At 41.0% G+C, this 22,045-nt stretch overlaps 1 protein-coding gene across 2 annotated transcripts in view; it reads left to right on the top strand.

Moving 5' to 3' along the window:
- Nucleotides 1-20,374, top strand: part of LOC134329013 (histone H2B-like) — a 49,953-nt gene extending 29,579 nt beyond the window's left edge. The window contains exons 1-2 of one of the 2 annotated variants that reach the window (XR_010014760.1): nt 19,082-19,113; nt 20,199-20,374. The gene's annotated coding sequence lies outside the window, so the exon portion shown is untranslated. Of the gene's footprint in view, nt 1-19,081; nt 19,114-20,198 lie in introns of those variants that run through there. The other variant, XM_063010256.1, reaches the window with a different exon arrangement.
- Nucleotides 20,375-22,045: the final 1,671 nt, after the last annotated feature.

The raw sequence follows: 22,045 nt of genomic DNA, 5'->3' as shown, positions 1-22,045 counted from the left end.
CCAGATATCCCCATCCTGAATGGCCAATTCTTCCTGTTCTCTATGTTTTAATTTGTTCCAATTGTCCCAGAATTGATGTGTGTTGATTGATTGTTCAATAATTGTTAGTTGTTTTTGGGTGTACTGAGCTTTTTTGGTTCTGAGTGTACGTTTATATTGTTTGAGGGTTTCACAGTAAAGAAGTCGTGTGTTACTGTTGTTTGGGTCTCTGTGTTTTTGGTTTGATATTTTACGGAGTTCTGTTCTTAACATTTGACAGTCTTTGTCGAACCAGCTGTCATCTTTTGTAGATTTAGGTTTTGATTTAGATTTAATTTTTAATTGAGCTTTATTTGCTGTATTTTTAAAGATCTGATTAATATTTTTAACTGCCTGATTTACTCCTTCTTTACTGTGAATGTACGCAGTGTCCAGAAAGTTATCTAAGCTAGTTTGGATTTCTGTGCTGCTAATTGCTTTCTGGAATTCTTCTGCGCTGTTCTCGGCCCATCTGTAGGATCTGGAGATGCTGTACAGCTTACTGGGCCGTGTGTGTGTGGTGGGGTTAGTTTCTGTCTTTTTGATGAACACAGTAATTTGGCTGTGATCAGACAGAGGGGTTAGAGGTTTAACAGTAAATGCACTGAGAGAGAAAGGGTCTAAATCTGTTATTGCATAATCTACTGTACTATTACCAAGAGGTGAGCAGAACGTGAATCTTCCTAATGAGTCCCCTCGTGTTCTACCGTTGACGATGTACAGACCTAAACTTCGACAGAGCTGCAGGAGGTCTTTACCATTTTTGTTAATAACATGATCATAATTGTTTCTGTGATTTAGGTTCGAATTGGTATTAAGAATTTGGTTGTTATTGATGAATCTGTTTCCCTGTTCATTTATAATATCAGGTTGGGTTCCTGTTCTGGCGTTCAGGTCTCCACAGACGAGCACGTTTCCCTGGGTTTGGAAATGGCAGGTCTCTCTCTCCAGCTCTGAGAACATGTCTTCAGAGTAGTATGGAGACTCTGACGGAGGAATATAAATGGCACAGAGAAACAGATCCTTCTGTGATGATAGTATAGTTTTGTTTATTTTTAGCCAAATGTGGTATTTTCCAATTTTCATAATGTTTATTAGCGTGTGTAGGTGTGATTTGTACCAGATTATGAGACCTCCTGAATCTCTGCCTTGGCGCACTGTGCTAAGTTTTTAAGAGGGTAATATGATTTCTCTGTAGTCACGGGGACAGTGGGTGACCATGTCGGCCTTGCACCATGTTTCCTGTAGGATGATGATGTCAAGGTTTTTAATGTGTGTGTGGAAGTCAGTGTGTACGCTTTTTAATCCGAAGGCTGAGGAGCTCAGGCCTTGGATGTTCCAATTACTAACGGTAAGTGACATTGTGCAGTTGCAGTGTATAGTGTTTAAAATGAGATAAACTTTGTAAGAATTTTTTTTTTTTTTTGTGTGTGTTTATACATATGTATATACTTATGTTTATCTTTAAATATAGATATTTATATAACTGTATATATGTGCATATACATTTTGTTACATTTTTTCAAAGTGGTTATTATTCTGTCCAGTGTTTTATTTTAGTTAAGTCTATTACAGATGTACTGTAATAATTGTCTGATCTCACCCATGTCGTTGTGTTGTGCTGGTCCTCTGAGGGCCTCAGCGTAGCTGCGCTGCATTTCTGAGGTGTGGGTGAGGCGTTGCAGGGTTGTTGCTGGGGTTCTCTGTGGTTGGTGGTTCGTTGGTGTAGGTGCTGATCCGGTTGGTCCTGGTCTGGTTGGGTGATTCGGAGGGGTTGGAAAGATTGGGGGGCGTCGAGGTGCTGGTCTGGAGTGCTGTGCAGGTCCAGTTGAAAACGGGTGTGTCGGTGGTCTCCTGATGGGTGTGCTGTGGTTCTGATGTGGTCGCTGTCCTGGTGTGTGTGTGGCTCCGTTTATTCCCTGTGCTGCAGTTTTCAGAGTTCTTGTGAATTCACTGATGCTGTGTTTGTTCAGGTGTACGTGGTCGTACAGGTGATGGAGCGAGATGTTGGTGTGGTGGGCAATGTGAATATTTGAGATGTGTGCACATCCTCTGGTAATGTCCGTGTTTATTCTTTGTATTGTGTCTGGGTGAAAGTCTCGTCGTGGTAGGAGAGTAGATATTATAATTTTAGCATTTGGGAAAGTCTCAGCAGTCCTCTTTGCAGCTCTGCACACCATCGCTCCGACTCTCTCTTGTTCCGCCCTCAGGTCGTTTGTGCCCGTATGGATGATTATACACCTGGGCTCACCCAGGGTATTATTTTGGAGAGATGCGTAAACATCACGTGTCCTTGGACACCAGATTTTTGAGGTTTTTTGTCCTGGGAAAAGTTTCTCCATGTTTAAAAATTTGCCATTGGAGTCTATGAGAATGGCGATGTCAGTGTCTGTGTGGGACATAGCTGGTTGGTCACTTTGTTTTTAATTTTTTTTTATTTAACCTTTATTTAACCAGGAGGTCCCATTGAGATTCAAAATCTCTTTTACAAGAGAGACCTGGCCAAGGTTGCAGCCAAACCACAAAACAAGAATTAACAACATCTTAAAACAATTTACATTTTAAATAATTAAACATGTGCAATATAATAAATAGAACACAATATAAAAATACAAAGAGTCTCAAGAAAAACAAGTACAAGTCTCCATCACTACATCCTTTAAGATAGCTTTAAATCTATTTAAGGACATAAGTGTTTCTATTTTGAGCACTTTTTGTATTTTATTCCATCCCCAAGCTGCCGAATAGGAGAATGCAGTTTTTCCTAATTCAGTTGACACTCGTGGTACATTAAAAAGCAACCACTTATTAGAGCGAAGCTGATATGGACCAGAGCTAACAAACAGGAGATTACAAAGATACATTGGAAGTTTGCCAAGTATTGCTTTATAGATAAAAATATACCAATGCTGTTGTCTACGAATTGTAAGGGATGTCCAACCAACTAAATTATAAAGGATACAGTGATGAGTAAGGGACTTGGAATTTGTAATGAAGCGTAATGAAGCATGATACACTGAATCCACATGTCGCAATATGTGGGATGCAGCATGCATGTACAATATGTCACCATAATCAATCACAGACAGAAAAGTAGCTTCTACAAGTTTCTTTTTAGCACTGAATGTAAAACATGATTTGTTTCTAAAATAAAAACCAAGTTTTGCTTTAAGCTTTTTAACTAAATTTGCAATATGTACATTAAAAGATAGCTTATCATCTATCCATATTCCTAAGTACTTGTAAGAAGACAATGAATCAATTTTGTACTATGATTTGTATGGTGTATGTACGTATTTGTTTTGATTATTTGTCTTATGTAAAGCGTCTTTGAGTATCTTGAAAAGCGCTATATAAATAAAATGTATTATTATTAATGAATTTCCCTTCTAAAGACAAGATTCCGCAATTATCCAACTGCTGTGTTCTAGCTTTTGAAAAGACCATGAACTTTGTTTTCTTTGTATTTAAAATTAGTTTTAGATTCAGAAATGTGTTTTGTAAGGTCTGAAATGCAGCCTGTAGTTCTTGTACTGCTCCTGAAATAGTGGTCGCGCATGTATACACTACTGTATCATCAGCATATAAATGTAATTTTGCTTGAATGTCTTTACCTAAATCATTTATAAAAATTGAAAACAGAATGGGCCCCAAGATTGATCCTTGAGGGACACCTTTGGTTACCTCAAGAAATTCAGATTTATAACCTTCAGCATAAACACATTGAGTACGATCTTCAAGATAGTTCTGAAACCATGTAACAGCCTTCGTACTTAAACCAATTGATCTTAATTTGGTTAGTAAAAAAACATGACTAACTGAATCAAATGCCTTGGAGAAATCGACAAATAATGCAGCACAATGTTGTTTTTTGTCCAAAGCTTCTATAATATGGCTTGTCACTAATGTAGCAGCAGTGATAGTGCTATGACCACTTCTAAACCCTGACTGAAAATGATTTAAAATGTTTTTATCAGATAAAAATTGTTTTAACTGTAAATTTACAAATGATTCAAAAATCTTAGGCAAAACTGAAAGTTTAGATATTGGGCGATAATTATTCAGATCCGATGGGTCTCCACCTTTATATAAGGGGAAAACATGGGCTGTTTTCCAACTTTTAGGAATAGAATTGGAAAAAAGACTTAGATTGAAAATATACGCAATAGGATCAGCAATAAAATCAGCCGACAACTTTAAAAGAAATGGATCGAGATTATCAGGACCAGTAGACTTTTTATGATCAATGTCTTTCAGAGCTTTATGAACTTCTGACACTAAAATAGGTCTGAAATGAAAAGGTTCCAAATTTCCATTTTCATGTTCAGTTTCAGAAATGGCAGGATGTGTATGAACTGTTTGATCAAATATAGAACCAGCATAAATAAAATGATTATTAAAATGATTGACCATAGCTTTTTTATCTTTTATTTCATCAGAACCAACTAGAATCTGATTTGGCAGGTTAGAAGTCACATGCTCACCAGACAAAGATTTAACTGACTTCCAAAACTTTAAAGGGTTTTTTAAATTTTCTGTGACAGACTTCAGATAAAACTCAGATTTAGATTTTCGAATCATTAAAGTACACTTGTTTCTTATTGTTCTAAACAAAGTCCAGTCAGCAGAAGATTTGGATAATCTAGCTTGTGTCCACAATTTATTTCTCAGATAAATTAGTTCTGACAGACTGTCTGAGAACCAAGGATTGTCTTTACCACTGATCCTAAACTTCTTAATTGGTACATGTTTATTTATAATTGAAAGAAAAATTGAATGAAAAAAATCCCATGCCAATTCTGTTATGATATATGTAAGGTGAGGACTCAATCGCGGGCACGCCGGCCGGAGGAGAGAGCGGCCGGTTTAGAGTACACAAATTAGGTGACTATCTCCACCGAATGAAAGAGGAGGGGCCGGGCGAGCCCAAGCCAACTGAAATATCTAAATATAAATAAAACCCCAAACGTAACACAACGAGTAGATCGCAGTCCTCCAAAGTGTTTAAACAAAAGAAAGATCCAAAAGGATCTCGTGTGCACTGCACAATAAATTACTTTCACCGCGCTCACGGCAACCCCGCTAGCGAGATTCGAACCGGCGAACTCAGACACACACACGCTATGACGCAACCGAGCGAGCCACAGCGCCGCTGACGTTGCTAGCGCCGGTGGGCAAATTGAAGGGCAAACTAAGGATCGCTTTTATTTGTTCTACTTGTATTAATAATAATGAGAATCTATAGCGATATCAAACTAAGGAGTTATTCTAGGTATAAGAACCCAGGAAATCCTTCGAGCGGATAACAACAAAAAAGGTAATAGATATATATATATATATAGTTATTTTTTGTGATCGTACCCGATCCGGTTAGTTCTCCGCGACTCGGGTTTATATCAAGTTTAGTCTCCCTCGAGACTAGTGGGTCAATATTCGCGTAAGCGAACAGAGGTGCTTAAGCTTTACCAACGCGACACTCAAGGCGGAGCGGGGATGGGTGCTGGTAGCGAACACCGCCGTGGCCAGCCAACACCGAGATCCGCTTGAGCGCTCGGCGCGAGTGCTCCGACCCCGCGGGTCCGGAGCTAGATGCGAGAGATAGCGAGAAAGATGCGTGAGGCGAGCCTCTCCTTCTCAGAGTACTGATCGGAGGAGGAGCCTGTGCGAGCTCGAACCCAAGGCGCGGGGTGGAGCTCGTGAGCACTGCTGGTTCACCAGGCAGCCAAAACAATGGAAAGAGGAAGAGATACGGAGTACGCAATTCTCCTGGTAAAGTTAGGAGAGTGCAAAGGAGTCACACCAAAACCTAATCTTTCCCTGAGTTCCTTTTATTACCTCGGCCCCTGGGCCTACCGCAAACCCTCTATGAGGCCTCGCGTTACCTGTGTCCCTAACCTAACGTGCAAGAGAGCACAAAAGAACAAGGGTGTGACGAGGACACCTGGCTGAGCGCTGCTTTAAATACCAACTCAGCCAGGTGTTCCTCGTCGCTGCTGATTGCCTGAGGGTGCCTTGGGATTTGTAGTTCTTCTCCCCCTGGTCGAACTACGGGCTGTGCGCCCTCTGGTGGCAGCCGGCGGAAGCTCACGGGTTTGGCTCCCTCTGGTGGGCGCAGAGGGAGTTGATCGGCCTCTTTCAGTGCGAGCACTGGGGTTAACTGTGTGAATCGCGGGTCGGCCCCCCCTGGTGGCCGTCTGGGAACCAGACCGACTCCTAACAGTACCCCCCCGTCTAGGAACGGCTCCCGACGTTCCCATGCCCGCTGCTCTGTTCTCCCGGAACTCCCGGATCAGCGTCGGGTCTAGGATATGACGCGCCGGAACCCAGGATCTATGTTCGGGACCATAACCTTCCCAGTCGACCAGGTACTGTGTGGACCCTTGGACCTGTCGTGAGTCTAGCAGCTGACGGACAGTGTAGGCCGGAGCCCCATCCACCACCCTGGGCGGTGGCGGCGGTTTCTGCTGCTGGATGGTTCGGCATAGGTAGGGCCTGAGCCGCGATACGTGGAACGTAGGGTGGATCCTTATCGCTGGCGGCAGTTCCAAGCGATACGTAACAGGGTTTATCCTTCTGATGACCCTAAAGGGACCCACGTATCGAGGCGCCAACTTCCCCGACTCGCCCCTGAGAGGCAGGTCCCGGGTGGATAGCAATACTCGCTGACCCACTCGAAATCGGGGTGCTGCTCGCCTTCTCCGGTTGGCTGTGTGTCGCATAGTGGCGGTGCTGGCTTCTAAAGCAGACCTAGCCCTACGCCAAGCTCTTCTGCACTGGAGGACGAATTGCTGGGCAGCCGGGGCCCCCACCTCTCTTTCCTGAGTCGGGAAGAGAGGGGGAGGGAACCCAAACTGGCACTCAAAGGGCGACATGCCGATGGCCGAGTGTCGGAGGGTGTTGTGGGCATACTCGGCCCAAGGCAGCTTGTCGGGCCATGAGCGTGGGCACCCGGAAGTCAGGCACCTAAGTGACCGTATAAGGTCCTGAATGACCCTCTCGGACTGGCCGTTAGACTCTGGATGGTATCCGGAGGACAGGCTAACCGTAACCCCCATTAAGAGACAAAAGGACCGCCAGAATCTGCTGACGAATTGCGGACCTCGATCTGACACTATGTCGGTGGGAATGCCATGGGGTCTGACGACGTGCTGGAGGAGGATCTGGGCGGTTTGTCTGGCCGAGGGGAGTCCTGGGAGGGGTATAAATTTGCAAGCCTTAGAAAATCGGTCCACAAACACCAATATCGCAGACAGACCATTTGACGGTGGGAAGCCCGTAACAAAGTCCATTGCGATGTGAGACCAGGGCCTGGAGGGGACAGGTAGGGGCTGGAGGAGTCCCTGGGGTCGAGCCCTGGACTCCTTATTTTTTGAGCAGACTTCACAGGCTGCTATGAAGGAGCGAACCTCTTTTATCATGGTGGGCCACCAAAAGCGACGTTTGAGGAAGTCCAGGGTACGTGTGACTCCCGGATGGCCGGTGAGGTTAGAGGCGTGCCCCCAGGTGAGGACCTGGCGGCGCATGCTGGACGGTACAAACAGCTTACCTTCTGGCCCGCCACCGGGATCAGGTTCCCTACGCTGGGCTGCAAGGACCTTACGTTCAATATCCCAGAGGAGTGGAGCTACTATTAGGGTATTCGGGAGGATGGACTTGGGCTCTGGGTCGGGTTCTGGAGGGTCCCACTGGCGGGAGAGAGCGTCTGGCTTGACATTTTTAGAACCTGGACGGTATGAAAGGGTAAAGTTGAATCTCCCAAAGAACAGGGACCACCGGGCCTGCCGGGAGTTCAACCTCTTGGCCTGCTGAATGTAAGCCAGGTTCTTATGGTCTGTCCAGACCAAAAATGGATGCGGGGCACCCTCCAGCCAATGGCGCCACTCCTCTAAGGCAAGTTTGACCGCCAGGAGTTCTTTGTCCCCAATCGGGTAATTACGCTCGGCTGGGGTAAGCCGATGCGAGTAGTAGGCGCAGGGGTGCAGCTTCTGGTCCTCCCCTGAACGTTGGGAGAGGACCGCCCCCACACCCACGTCCGATGCATCCACCTCTACAATAAACATCAGCTCTGGGTCCGGAAGGCGGAGCACGGGAGGAGAGATCAAAAGCTCCTTGAGAGCCTCAAAGGCCTCTTGAGCCGAGTGGGTCCATTTAAATCGACCTGTCGACCGTCTAGTGAGCTCAATAAGGGGGGCGGCTATGGAGCTAAAATTCCGGATAAATCGCCGGAAAAAATTGGCGAACCCCAGGAACCGCTGGACTGAGCGTAGTGAGGATGGTACCGGCCAGTCTTTAACCGCCTGATTTTTGGCGGGGTCCATCCTAAGTTCTCCATGGGAAACTATGAATCCCAAGAACGAGACCGAGGGGACGTGAAACGAAGATTTCTCCAACTTAACAAAAAGGTTGTGCTGGAGCAACAGTTGGAGAACCCTCCTAACGTGGGTGATATGTTCCTTTAACGAGCGGCTGTAAATCAGGATGTCGTCCAAATAAACAAAGGCAAAACGGTCTAGAGTATCGCGAAGTGCCTCGTTAATAAACCGCTGGAAGACCGCTGGGGTGTTAGTAAGGCCAAAGGGCATCACCCTATACTCATAGTGCCCCGCGGGAGTGATGAAAGCGGTCTTCCACTCGTCCCCTTTTCGGATGCGGATAAGGTTATAGGCACTGCGGAGGTCCAACTTCGTAAAGATTTGGGCCTTCTGCAGTGCCTCGAATGCAGTTTGCATAAGGGGCAGTGGGTATCGGTCTTTGACCGTAATCGCGTTGAGGCCCCGGTAGTCGATGCAGGGACGCAGGGTTCCATCCTTCTTACTCACGAAGAAGAACCCTGCGCCCGCTGGTGAGCTTGAAGGCCGTATAAACCCTAACGCTAGGGCCTCACGGATGTATTCCTCCATGGCCCTTCGTTCAGGGGCGGCAAGCGCAAAGAGGTGACCGCGAGGGGGTGAAGTACCCGGAAGAGGAAATCCCCAGGAAATCCTTCGAGCGGATAACAACAAAAAAGGTAATAGATATATATATATATATAGTTATTTTTTGTGATCGTACCCGATCCGGTTAGTTCTCCGCGACTCGGGTTTATATCAAGTTTAGTCTCCCTCGAGACTAGTGGGTCAATATTCGCGTAAGCGAACAGAGGTGCTTAAGCTTTACCAACGCGACACTCAAGGCGGAGCGGGGATGGGTGCTGGTAGCGAACACCGCCGTGGCCAGCCAACACCGAGATCCGCTTGAGCGCTCGGCGCGAGTGCTCCGACCCCGCGGGTCCGGAGCTAGATGCGAGAGATAGCGAGAAAGATGCGTGAGGCGAGCCTCTCCTTCTCAGAGTACTGATCGGAGGAGGAGCCTGTGCGAGCTCGAACCCAAGGCGCGGGGTGGAGCTCGTGAGCACTGCTGGTTCACCAGGCAGCCAAAACAATGGAAAGAGGAAGAGATACGGAGTACGCAATTCTCCTGGTAAAGTTAGGAGAGTGCAAAGGAGTCACACCAAAACCTAATCTTTCCCTGAGTTCCTTTTATTACCTCGGCCCCTGGGCCTACCGCAAACCCTCTATGAGGCCTCGCGTTACCTGTGTCCCTAACCTAACGTGCAAGAGAGCACAAAAGAACAAGGGTGTGACGAGGACACCTGGCTGAGCGCTGCTTTAAATACCAACTCAGCCAGGTGTTCCTCGTCGCTGCTGATTGCCTGAGGGTGCCTTGGGATTTGTAGTTCTTCTCCCCCTGGTCGAACTACGGGCTGTGCGCCCTCTGGTGGCAGCCGGCGGAAGCTCACGGGTTTGGCTCCCTCTGGTGGGCGCAGAGGGAGTTGATCGGCCTCTTTCAGTGCGAGCACTGGGGTTAACTGTGTGAATCGCGGGTCGGCCCCCCCTGGTGGCCGTCTGGGAACCAGACCGACTCCTAACAAATTCAGAATCTGAAATCAAAGATACCCTGCTAAGCTCACTGTGATACAAATCATGTAGAAAGGCTTGTTGGTCAAAACTTTTAAAATGTCTTTTTAAAATGACACGGGGTTTTGCCTTAGGGATTTTTGTATTTCTAACACATGCAATTACACAATGGTCACTAACATCATTACAAAACACAGCAGCCGAGGTGTATTTATGAGCTGTGTTTGTTATGATTAGATCAAGCAGGGTTGATTTTATTTGTGCTTTTGGATTTATTCTTGTTGGCTCATTAATGAGTTGCACCATGTTTAAATTGTTACACAAATTTTTAACACAATCTGAGTTCCCTGAGAGCCAATCCCAATTCAGATCACCCATGAGAATAAATTCAGAGTCATTGAGTTTATGTAGTATATCAGATATAGATTGAAAAGCATCATTTGAAGCAGATGGAGGTCTATAGCATCCAACTACTGTAATATCAGAATCCTTTGATATAGTCACTTTAATTGCCAGAATTTCAAACTGTTTAGCTTTAGTAACTGACAGAGTTACAGAACTTAAAAACTTCGTTTTCACATATACGGCAACCCCACCTCCTTTGCCAACCCGGTCCGATCTAAAAACATTATATCCTTCTATGAAAATTAATTCATCAGGTACAGATTTTTTAAGCCAGGTCTCAGAGATAATAATAATATCAGTGTTAGTTGTACTTGCCCAGATCTTGATCAAATCCATTTTAGGGACAAGACTTCTAACATTTAAATGTAAAAAACCAAGACCACATCTGTTTTTGAAGTCAGAAGGAGTAATTAAGGATTGCAAGGTGTTAGTAGACTCAGCAGGACCAGGATTTGGCTGAACCAGACAACATCAATAAAAGCATAATCATACAACGCAACTTATGTTTAACTGAATAATATTTATCATTTCTATTGTCCTTTTCGAACTGAGTAGATGAAAAATCTGAAACAATAAAATAGTCATTTAACAACAGTAGATTCTGAAGATACAGGATCTTATTTGCTTGTGAACAGAAAGGGTTTTGACACAGGTTGATTAGCTGATGGTATAACTCAAAATAACTTGTAGATGAAGTTGAAATTTGACCATAATTCAACTGTATTAATATACAGCCTCTTATTTTGGACCCATTGAGTTCATCTGACACAGGACTAGACTGTATAAGTACTAAGAGTATTAAAAAATACATGATACCTAGTTACCTATTTGATAATTTAATAAAACTGAACAAAGGTTTGAAACTAGCTCATAGCAGGAATACAACAGTCAACAGTCAAAACTAGCAACCAGGGCTCCTAGCAATATGCTAGCAGAACTACTAGCAACAAGCTAGCAAGGAGGCATCCAGAAGGTAGCTAGCAAGCAAGACTACCAGTATCCTGAGTGATAGCAATCCAAACTGGCTTCAGATGGTAATAGCTAGCAGGCAGTACAACCACGTGATAGAAAGCAGGCTAGGCTCTTCACATCAAGCCAGCAAACAATAGCAGAGGCTAGCAGAGGCTAACAGGCCAAGCTAACCACTTCATATATGCAGATGGAAAAGGTGGCCGATTTGAGCCCAGCAAGAAATTAACCACAAGGTCTCTTACTTCTTGTTCAAGTTGTTAGTCTTCAAACACAATATCTATGCAATGTCCAGCTGACTTGTTCACTTATATATAATGCTCCAGCAGACAGATTTCAGTTAGTCAAATAATCCAGGATAGAGTTCAGATTCAAAATTCAGATTAAAAAAAATCATCAAAATAATCCCGATATGAAGGAGATGTCTTGTCTTATTCTTGAAAAGTAAAAAATAACATAAAAAATCACATAAAACCCTAAATTTTTAAAATCGCATTCACTGAGATTCACTGAAATTCACACAAGTGTAACACACAAGTGTGGCTTGGCGGCCATCTTGGATTGGATTGTGGATGATCGTCCAGCTGTGTGGTGCGGGGTGTTTCCTGTGAGGTGCCTTCCTTTGGTTTTGAGATGCCAGAAGGAGGTTGAAGTGGCGTTCTGGGTGTGGGTTGTGCAGAGGGCCCAGGAGTGGGTTGTTCTGAGGAGGTGGGTGATGGTGGTCCAGGGGTGAGCTGGGTGGCGCAGGTTGTTGTTTCCAGAGGTGATGGAGATGTTTGTATCTTTGTTGTTAATTTTTCCATGATCTTGTCACGTTTGTGCATCTCCTGTATCAGTTTTGTTAGTTCTGTTTTGAGGATTGAATGTTCTTTCTCCATGTTCTCCCTGTAGTGTACCAGTTCAGCCTGTAGTGTTTCTCTCTCCTTTATTAAATTTTGGGTGTCCCTTCTCAGTTCCTGTACTGTCCTTTCCAGTTGTCCAATTTGTTCTTTGAATGGTTCTGGTGCATTATTGTTAAAAGTGTGTGTGAGGAACTTCTGTTTTAACTCTGTTATCTCCACTTCTAATAGAGCCACAGAGTCTTTGATCTGGGTGACGGTGGTGTGGAGGTGTGGGCTTGGTGTTGAAGTCGTGCAGGACTTCACACCTAGCTCGGTTCCTCTGTCTGAGGTGTGATTCCCACTGTTAGATGTGGATGGGATCTTCACACCTGGTTTTATACTGGTCCTGTTGTTTTGTATTTTGGCGGAGGGGGACGGTGCCGGGGTGTCCATATGGCACAGACTTTTGAGAGTTGGAAAAACCTCTTCAAATTTCTTCAGAGCCCCCTCACTGCCTTTTATTACCACAGATCCAATATGGTAGATGTTAACAATTAGAAGTTCTTCACCATTTTCATAGATATGAATCTGCTGTCCTTTACCAAAGCCATTTTTGGTGATGTTTTTAAAGTAGGAGCAGATCGTTGGATGCCAGGTTTTCTTGTTCTCAGTGAAGAATGTTAGATTTGTGATGTTTTCTCCATTAATTATCTCACAGTCTTTAAACAGGGTTTCTGGGTTTTCTTTCATAATATTAAGTTTGTATTCCTGTTTGTCCATCTTGGTGGTAAACTTTTTAGGGTAGTCAAAAGAGCGTGGCTTTACTACTGCTGCTTCTCCAGCCATTTTAATCAAGATATCAGTAGTTTCAATGAAGCTCTCTTACCCTGAGTGTTCACAAAGCAGGAAGATTTCTGTATTTAATCCAAATTGTCTCCTAATTCCTCGTTATTTCCTTCAGGTTTTGTCCTTTTTCCTTGTTGTTGATGTTTCCTCCTGTTATTCCTCTTTGTTGAATAATGTTCTTCCTCTTGTAGTTCACTTTGTCTTTTGTGTTGTTCCTCTTGTTCCTCTGTTTCTTTCCTTTTTAGCTTTTTATATTTTGCTGTTGTTTAAAGTTCCTAATTGTTATAACTTAAAATTTTGTTTGTTAAAATTTTTGCAAAAGTTTATCTCATTTTAAACACAAAAGAACTGAAATAGTTCAGGAGCTCATCTTAAGCATGACCTCTCTCTCTCTCTCCCTCACTGAACACACACACACACACACACTTTCAGTCCTGTTTAGACTCCTCCCCCCTGTTTTATACACATTTTTATTCATTAGCATTTCAGAGTAGTGATCTTAAGCAATGGGGCTGACGTTCTTTGGTAAAGTGTATGTGTATGTTTGTGTATGTATTTGTGTGTATTAAAGTGCATTTAAAATTTTTATTTGTGCTATTGTATTAATGTTTTTATGTCACTGTGTAGCTTTTATGATTATTAATTTTTGTGTTTTTATTGTATTATACTTGACCGCATTGTAAAGCACTTTGTGGCTTGGTCCTAGAAAAGCGCTATATAAATAAACTTTACTTACTTACTTACTTATACATAAACACACACACACACACACTTTCAGTCCTGTTTAGACTCCTCCCCCTGTTTTATACATAAACACACACACACACACACACTTTCAGTCCTGTTTAGACTCCTCCCCCTGTTTTATACATAAACACACACACACACACACACACACACACTTTCAGTCCTGTTTAGACTCCTCCCCCCTGTTTTATACATAAACACACACACACACACACACACACTCACACACACTCACACACACACACACACACATGTAGCTCCTTAATTTTAACTTTTTAAGACATTGCAATAATCCAACCTTGAACCTTTGTGCAATTAAGAGGTGTGTGTGTGTGTGTGTGTGTGTGTGCACCACCTGGTTCGATCAGCTTACCTACACTAAAACACTACCTATAGAATCTACTCAAAACATGTGAGGTAACAATTTACACTCATTTTGTTTGGGTAGATTTTACTCAAATTGAACATCTCTGAAATACTAATAGAAAGTAAATAAAATCTACTTAATACATCTTATTTTATTACACAAATAATTATTTACAAAAAGTGTGTAGTATTTATTCTTCAACTGCTAGTAGATAATATTAATTTATTTAATAATTATATGTATTAATTAATTTATATAACTAATTAGCCATTACTTATTCAGGAAAGTTTAGCTTTACTTAAAAATATTGTCCTACACAGGTTCAGTATTTATATTGTAGAATTAATCATGTCTTAAATAAAATAAAGAAATTAAGCACAAAAGATCCTCTGTACTTTGTATAGTTTACTGAACAATTCAAATTCATTTCAGTCTGTGACTGTGTTTGATATTAAACTTGTGAACTGATGAATCTTGTGTAACGAGTAACTACTGATTCTGTTATGAATGTAAACAAAGTGTAAAACATGATGTTAAAATTTTAATAAATCAATAAATATAAGATCAACATGTAACAAGTTACCTTAGAAATACTTTTACTCCATAAACTTCCTCTTGAGACTGTAAACCCTCTTGTACAGCTTTTCCTCCATCGAGTTCCAGAAAAAGTTTCTGGAATACTTCAAATATATATTTCAGATTCACAGGATACTCAAGGTTGAGGCCATAGATCAATCTCATTACCAGCATGCATGCCCGGGCTCGGTGTCCACATCCGTTCACAGACATCCCAAGTTGCAAAAACTCATTTCAGGGAGGTACCCCCGGACCTCGACCCCGACCCCCCAAGCTCAAAAAAATAAAAAGGAGCTGCTAACTGAGCTACTAAGCTAACTGTTTGTGTCACAAACACATTAATGTGTACTTCATAGTGCACTAGATAGTGTGAAAGATAATAGATAATTTATGTTCCCTACATAATGCTTTAGGTGGCGTATTAGTTAACGGATTTATGTTCCCTACATAGTGCACTAAATTGTATATCAGATAACGAATGTATGTTCCCTACATAGTGCACTAGACAGTATATTAGACACTTGATTTATGTTTCCTACACAGTTCACTAGATTGTATATCAGATAACGGATTTAATACCCGATCGGGGAATAAAGTCTGTGTCGCCTGCGTGCGCGTTTATGTCGCTCTTGGCCGCTCGTTCTAGATTCCGGGAGATTTTATCTGACTTGCGGGCATCAGGGAGCCGCTATGTATATGTGAGAGACTCCCGGGAACCTCCGGGACACTTGGGATGTCTGCGTTCAGTACTTGGTTGTCCTCTATCAGAATAGACACGTCTACCAACTTATTCTCAGCAATGGCATTATGGATCACAAGCACCTTCATGGTTTGGTCCACGTGGAGCTCAGTCTCGTGCCCATGTTAATAAAATCCTTGTGATGTCGCCCTCTTGTGGCACTTTTGGAGAATTGTAAAATATCAATATGAAATGGTCATATAAAATCTTGGTAAAAAAAAAGAATCTTTGTGCACATATGGGTTTATTTTATTGTTAAATGTTTATGCTTCATGGTGATTAACACTCTCTCTGTCCAAATGCATGAGCCGCTTTTAGAGATTGTCATGCCTGATGATCCGCAAAGCAGGACAACGCTGAACGGGAACTGATAAATTGTTTAAGTCATATAAGCGACGTGAGGATTTGTCGAAAAAGATTTTCAGTCAAAAACAAATACTCATCCTGGTAGCAATCTCCATTGACATGGTGACAATCAAGTAACTTGTTTTGTTGTATATTGTGCGAGTGCCGATTATCATCGGTGGTGAGAATTTTCAGGGGTTTTTTTTAACTTTGTGTTAATTTAGCTGAATTACATACGGATTGTTTTGTGTTTCCTCATGCCGTCACTAGAACTTGTAAAGAAAGTCTAACCCTTGTATTTGTGTGTGTATGTGTCTGTGCCTCCTGCTCAGTGTTTCAGCTAAATTAAATGTACCGTCACTACGTACAGTCAGGTGGCTGTATTTCAGGGCCTGGGCAGGTAAGTTAGGGCGCGCCCATACATATTGCTACAGGTAAGAAGCCATCTGTCTAAATACATTAGGTAAGAGGTGTGTGCCACCCCATGTATTTTTATTAAGACAGGTAATCCTAGTGTAGCTAGGTTTTGTTTTGTCTTTAGTTTGTTAGGGGATTTGTTATGTTTTATTATGTTCTTTGCTTTAGCACCACCTAAGCCCAGAGCCTCATGTTTTTTTTTCTTTATTATGTAAATTTATATTGTATATATTTTATTTATAGATTGTACCATAAATATCTGTTTTGTGAATAGTTTTTCTCATTTTTTCCAGTAAAAAGTCAGTACAAGCCAAAGTTTGTGTCTGGGTCTGTTTGCTCTCTGCTACTCTGGTACTTCACAAAAGGTTATTTTTTTAGATACTGACCCCATCAATACCCCTATACCATCAAAAGGAATCGTAACATTATAGTAAAACGAGATCTTGTAACCTATGTTTAATTTTTTTTTGTGTTGCCGCCCTCTGGTGGCACTTTTGGAGAATTGTAAAAAGTAATATGATATGTTGAAATTCCCAGATTTTACCAATTCTTCCCTGTCTCAGGTCCGCAATCTTGGTGTCATTCTAGACTCCACTCTTTCTTTTGAATCTCATAAAAAATGTTGCTAAAACTGCTGATTTTCACCTTAAGAACATCTCTAGACTGCGCTCCTCTCTTTCATTCTCTGTAACTGAAACTCTCATTCATGCACTAATCACTTCACGACTAGACTATTGTAATGCTGTTCTTTATGGGCTCCCTGCCTCCAGGCTGAAGAGGCTACAGCATGTACAAAATTCAGCATCGAGAGTCCTAACACATACAAGATCACGTGATCACATAACTCCTACAAACAGCTCCACTGGCTACCCATCCAATACCACATTCAATATAAGGTTCTTTTGTTGGTTTTTAAAGCCTTGCATGGCCAAGCACTTACTTATCTTACTGATTTACTTCATCCATACTCACCTACTCGTTCACTTCGGTCATCAGATAAGAACATACTTGTTGCCCCCCCTTTCAGGCTTTGTTCTATGTAAGAGAAATTACCCCCCTTTTCTTACATTTTGTATGTTTAGCGACCCCTCCTGTTTGATCCCCCATCCTGTATCCTGATCACCCTTCCCTTGTATTACCCCTTATTAAACCCCGTCTCATACAAACCACCTTTGTGCCTGCTTACGTGCTGCCAATCAAACTGTTTCTGGGGGGGGAAGTGAACGGAGTTTGTGATGGTAACGCTAAGCAATGTTTTGTCTATTTTGTGGAAATCATTTTATCCAGTTGACCGGCTTTTGTTTTTCTTGTAGGAAGTTTTTGGATTGTTTGTGCAGATGGTTAGACGTGGCCTGTGCATCTCTATCTACCGTCTGCTCTTCGAAACATCTAAGGAATTCAACAAGAAAAACAAAAGCTGCCAACTGGCTGAAATAATTAACACAAAATGGACAAAACATTGTTAATTAGGGACGGAACATTTGATACCGAGGCTTTGAAGCTTGTTTCACTTTTGTAACACTGGACTGTATCGGAACTTGTATTAAACCAGCAGGAATGTGCGGAACTGATTCAAAGCTTTGGTGCTTTTATCTCACTGACTATATAAGAGACAGTCAAACTACACTCTAATAAGTAATGTGTCATTTTTTCTACACAACTACTAGGGCTGCACGATATATCAGTTCAGCATCGTCATCGCGATGTGTGCATGCGCAATAGTCACATCGCAGGACGTGCAATGTCACTTAATCAAAATATGTCATGCTTCAACTTTTTTGCTGCTTGACACAAAACGAAAATTCACACCGTTCTCATTTTCCATGACGTATCTACACCAGTATGTTTGAAATCCTAGTGAGCCGCCTCGCTGTCTTACTGCCTACATATGCAGCTGCCTCAGTAGAGAGGATTCTAATAAGTCATTAACTTTTATAAGGCAGGTTATTTGAACGCGCTACTTAGCAATTCCATCGGGTTTCGCGTTTAGCATTTAGCATCTTGCCATTAAAACCAATAGAATGATGTGGGACGGCGCTAACATGTCATTATAACATAACGATTCGTGTACAGATAACTGTTACATTTGCTGACAAGCCCAAACTTGCAAATAAAAACACTCGTTAAAAATCAATAATTATTTATTTACGTTTGAAAATAACTTTGTCCGCACCGTCAGCCATGTTTACTTTTCTGTGAGAGAAGAGATGCCGCAATGAATTCTGGGATTGCCATCATCACTAAGAACACGACGGATTCTCACTCGTTCTTGAGTCAAAATAACATTGAAATATTAAGATGCCTCAGTAGTGAACTTAGTAAGGCATCTCGGATTTGGAACAGGTGTATAGCTGCTCTTTTGTTTGTATAGTTTTTTTTAAATAATGTTTACTACTTGAAGAGGTTTTGATTGTGAAATAAAATATTAAATGACCCATTTTGTCAATCTTGTTAATTCCCTCATGTGATATTGAAGCTTTCTTAGTTTAATGCTCAGTTTCAACCGAGTACAAAGATGTAGCTTGTCATAATCTCTTGTATCCCTTGTAGGCACCACCATTTTTTCACATATGAGCCCCTTATTAAGAGTAAGATACATGCATTATTAATATTATTAATATTTTTTTTTTATATCGCAATATATATCGCAGGAAGAAAATAAATCGCAATGTCAGTTTTTTCACAGACACGTAAAGTAACTCCAATAGTTAGTCTAAACATTTATGTGTAGAACTGTGAGAAAATAAATTGTTTAAAAATATATATTTATTAAATTTTAATTACATTTGTTGGATAAAATAATGGCATTTCTGACTAGATTTTTTTCCCATGGAAGATTTAAAATAAATTAATAAATAAAAATATGCGTTAACCAGTCACATTTCTCCTATCAAGTATATCTGTGTTTCATGGTTGATTTCCTCTTTTTGGACCATGCAAGGAAAGGAGCAGGACTCATCCTTATTGGTAAGATGCAAAAGCAGTGGTTTCAAAATAGTCTAGTATTGAGTATGTTTTATTAATCTTTATTTAGTTCATGTTTATCAGTGTTTTGTTGTGTGTTTTATGAAGTCAAGCAAAGCTATAAAAAGTAGGTTTTAACCCTGTGACCTGTTTTAACTTACAATAGACTCACAATAGACGTAGTTAAGTAAAAAAGGAGGCACTGAATTACATTAATATAAACCTAAGTTTGCTTTTCTGTTCCTATTCAGTAATAAATGTTCTGTTAAACATGACTAGTCTTTCTTTTTATTGGTATTATTTATCGTTAGCTAACTGGCTAACCGTAAATTGAACTTTTAGTTTGGTCAAAATGGCGCCACAACAGAATGACTGTGGATAAGGTTACCATAGCAACCCTCTGTGTTTTCAGTGTTCTCAAGGTAATTTACTTAACTGATCTATTGGGACTGTGTGGTTACAGTGATTAAGTAACATTATTTAAGCTAAATCTCATTATGAGAAGCGAATTTTAATCATTTTAACATTTTTTTTTAGCTTAGTTTAGCTCAGTTCGTTTTACTGAATCGGTTCTTTTAAATCATCCGTTTAAACGAATCGAAAAACTGAATCGATTGATTCATTAGTGCTTAAGAGGCCCTAATGCAGTCGGTTCGGAAGTGCTGATTCGTTTCGGAAGAATCGGTTCTTTAAATCGAATCGTTAGCAACATTGCTTATTGTTATTAGCATTAAAGTAGTAGTGGTGGATATATTTAGGGTAAAGCACAACTCTTCCAAAATGTATCATCCGATTTACTTTATTCTGGTAAAGGAAACATTTTAGCTTGTATGCTGTAACTAGTTTTCAGGTGACTTGTTTAATAATTTGTTAAACAGCCTATGTGAATAATTAGAGACATGACAAATTTGGAGGAATATTAGTTGTGTTCTGATTACTTATTTGGTTGGTTGACTAATCAGAATGTTATTCAAAATATTAAATGTTGTAAATGTCTAATTCAGTTAATATTTTGTATTGTGATTACACAAGACTCTCTTGAGAGAGAAACACAGCACCTTGTAATGATATTTTTGTCTTTCTTTTAGGACAGAGAAACAGACGTTTTACGAGTTTTTGCAACCATCTTTAAGAATGGAAAGAAGTTCAAGCAAGATATATTTTGTACCTTTACTGTTAAACTGTTTGTAATCTTGTTTTAATTTATTACTTGTCACAAAAAAGAATGTTATTTAAACATTTGTAATATTATACAGTAAAATAAAATGGCTACATTTGTATTAGTCTTTATTTTACCCATTTTCTTGATTACACATAATCAACACACATTGTGTAAGAACAACACATTGTGTTTGTTAATTATCCTAACACGGTGGGTGTGCAAAAACAGGATGATACATTTACTGTGTTTAAATCAACATATAGTATGTGTCGTCCCTGAGCACACTCCTCACATGTTGAAATTCCACACAGTGTGTGTCGTTTTTAACACATTTCTTTTTAGAGTGTAGGGTTACCAACCGCCCCGTAAAATACAGAATCGTTCTTTATTTGGAGACTAAACGCCACGTTCCGTATTGAACTGATACAGGACGAGCTTTGTATGAAACAGAAGGATACTGCTGCTACCTTGGGAATTAGAAAGCGTTTGGTTATTATATTAAGTAGTATTCGCTTTAATTCTTAGTAACGGTGTGTGTGCGCAGGTTTATCAGCATAACAACCTGTTTAATACACCGCTGTATGAGTAGCGCAGTGGGCTGAGTGTGTTGTTTTGTCTAAAATATGGTTCTGACTTATTATTATAAAGAATGAAAATAATATTTGTTAAACACCCTAAATAAAACATTTTGATAATGTTCTCATGACGGTGTAAGACACGTTATATTTTTTATAGGTGCAACCCTAACCACCCCCTCCTCCCTCACTCAGCTATTTTCAGCACAATCAGGAAAAACTTCAAAAGCTTTAATGAGGCTTCATCTGCACATCACTATTGTTTAGTGTTACCGTCACAAACTCTGTTTACTTCATCCCTGCAAAACAGTTTGATTGGCAGCAGGTAAGCAATGAGCACTTCCTGTGTATTGTACCTACCCTTTCCGTCAGATCAGCCGTTTGTAAATTTGTTTCGGCATTGGTAAAAGTGTTTCAGCTCTTGTAAATTTGTTTTTGTTGTTAATTTGTTTTGCACTTCTTGGCCACTGTAGTTTTTCCTCAGTAAATCGGTCCACAATCGATTTGATGTATTACACATAATTTTTTCTGTAATTAGTTTAATTTTAATAATTTTGCAGTTTTAAACATGTTAAAAAAAAGAAATTCAACAGGGCTTCTATGCAACCCTAAACCCTATTACAATGTACTATAAGGAGGTGTAGGGTGAATAAAACATGAGGGTAAAATTGTGTTTAGGAATGTGAGAGAGAGAGAGAGAGAGAGAGAGAGAGAGAGAGAGAGAGAGATTTTTGATTTTTAACCAACACTTTATTAAATCAGTCAAACACAGAAATCAAAACAAAATCATACAGAAATCAAAAACAAAACCAGAATCAAAAACAGACCACAAACATGAGCATCAGCTCCAAGGGCTGGAAAGAGCCAGCTCCCCTTCGTCCACACTGCACAGAACATCTTTATAGCACCACTCCAACTCAAACACCTCTACGTTGTTCATGGCTCTATAGAAGCCAAACTCCAGGAGAATCCTGGACTTCACCAAAGCCATGAACAATGGTAGAACATCCTGCCCCGACTTGTTCTCCATTTTGTTCCTCCTGGAGTTATAAATGGCCAGTTTTGCTTGGCCGACTAAAAAATTAAGCAGCTGCCATTTAAAACGATCTTTTTGTCTATAGCCAGTTCCAAAAATAAAAACACATGAGTTAAAAACCTCCCCACTCTTTCTAAATAAAAAACAAAGTGTAGTAAAAAG

Source organism: Trichomycterus rosablanca, chromosome 15, assembly GCF_030014385.1.
Source record: "Trichomycterus rosablanca isolate fTriRos1 chromosome 15, fTriRos1.hap1, whole genome shotgun sequence".
Classification (NCBI taxonomy): Eukaryota; Metazoa; Chordata; class Actinopteri; order Siluriformes; family Trichomycteridae; genus Trichomycterus; species Trichomycterus rosablanca.
Note: the sequence above shows the minus strand (reverse complement) of the source record. Positions and strands in the feature narration are given on the sequence as shown.